This window comes from Tupaia chinensis, unplaced genomic scaffold (assembly GCF_000334495.1).
Source record: "Tupaia chinensis unplaced genomic scaffold, TupChi_1.0 Scaffold144702_1, whole genome shotgun sequence".
Lineage (NCBI taxonomy): Eukaryota > Metazoa > Chordata > Mammalia > Scandentia > Tupaiidae > Tupaia > Tupaia belangeri.
In genome coordinates, this window is record NW_006204563.1 from 1,146,027 (window position 1) to 1,148,203 (window position 2,177).

Here is a 2,177-nt window from a genome sequence, read left to right on the forward strand (position 1 = left end):
AGTATTTCCTCTTGTACATGGCCTTCCTGGAATACATGGCAGACTGGGAGTATCTGCCAATGCCCTGGACTAGGATTGGGTTTGGGCTGCAGTGGGGCTTCCCATTCCTGGGCTGTTTAGCCTTTTGGTCACCCATTTTAACTTTGACTCTGCCATCAGCCTTCTTGGTTTCTTTTCTTCTCCTTAGTATCCTGCTTTGCAGCTTTTTCCCCTGCCATCTTTTTTTTTTTTTTTGAGAGGTTTTCGCTATAGGGCGTGTGCGCTTGCCAGACAGACAGAAACAGAGAGACAGAAAGTGAGAAATCACCCCCCCAGGGGGGATGGCCACGCCGCAATCCCTTCTCCTCCATTCTCCTATCGGGATCTTGGGCACGCATGCACACGCGCCCAACGTGAGTTTTAAGCCACCGGGTCCGGGACGCGAACCGCGGTCGACTACGTGGGAGTCCAGAGACATAGCCATTACGCTAACTGCTGGTTCCCCTCACCTGCCATCTTGTATAGTGGGAAAGAGAACTGAACTCCTAGGATTTCAACGTATAACTTATTTATCTTTTTAAGAGAGATGTTTGCTCTAGGGTGTGTATGATTGCTGGAAATACAGAGAGAGAGAGAGAGAGAGACAGAAAGTGAGAAATCACCCCTCCAGGGGGGATGGCAGTGCCACAATCACTTCTCCTTCATTCTCTTCTCAGGATCTAGGGCACTCACACACACGTGCCCAGTGTGAATTTTAGACCACCATGCCCAGGACTCAAACCATGGTTGACTATGTGGGAATCCAGTGACGTAACCATTACACCATCTGCTGGTTCCTAAACACATGATTTTAAGGAAACACAAAAATTCAGTCAATTGCATATAGTTAGACCCTAGATTTGAATTTTAATCTAAGTTATCTGTTATTTTGAAAATTAAAATAACACCTTAACATTAACCACCTTTGTTTCTCTCTTGTATAAACTCCATTTTTAGCACCTTCTCTCCATCTACCATTTCTATATCTTACTTCCTAAAATATGGTCTCTTTGAGTTTTTTGTTTCTTTATTTATTGTTTTTATTGGATCACTGTTTACGAGATACATATTTTTCATACTTGTATTATCAATAATTGATGTGGTTTCGAATTGAAAGTATCTCTTATAAGTAACATATAGGCGGACCATTTTTTAAAACCCATTTTACAATCTTACCTGTTAATTAGAATATTTAACCCAATTGTATTTAAAGTAATTACCTATAAAAAAGGATTTATATCTGGAATTTTGCTACTTGTTTTCTATATCCCTCATGTCAATTTTGATACTTTAATACTCCATACTGTCTTCTTTTTTGTTAAGTAGAATTTATCTAGTTACATTTTAATTAATTTTTATTAATTTTGATATTTTTTGAGAGATGTTTTCTTTTTTTTTTTTTAGAGGTTTTTGCCTTAGGGCACATGTACTCATGGTAGAATTAATTTTATTAATTTTGATATTTTTTGAGAGATATTTTCTTTTTTTTTTTTTTAGAGGTTTTTGCCTTAGGGCACATGTACTCATGGTAGAGAGACAGAGAGAGTGAGAGGGAAAGTGAGAAATCACCCTCTCAGGAGGGATAGTCACAATCCTATTCCTTCTCCTCCATTCTCCTCCAGGGATCTTGGGCACACATGCACATATGCCTAGCATGATTTTTAAGCCATTAGGTCCAGGCCTCGAACCATGGTCAGCCATGTGAGAGTCTAGCAAAGCTACCACTACACCATCTGCTGGTCCCTGAGATATTTTAATAGATGCCCTGCTAATAACAACAACTTAATGTAAAAAACAAAATTTAGTTAGAATTAATATCAACCTAGTTTCTCAGTATACCAAAAAAGTTATGTTTTCTTTAATCTCCTGTGCTAATATTGTCATTAAAATGCATCTTTACATGTTAAACCATAGTAACATTTTTATAATTATTGTTTTATGCAGTTCTTTTTAAATGAAAAAGAAGAAAATGTTTAAGGCAAAAATATACTGTGCCTTATATTTACTTATGTTGATACCCTTAATTTAGTTTTTGTAAAGGATGTATTCTTTATTTCATGACAGAGACACAGTGAGAGAGACTAAGAATGAGAGAAAGAAAAAGAAAGCTCCCTCAACAAAGCCTCAAGCCAGGAACTCTCTCATCCACCCACTCTTTC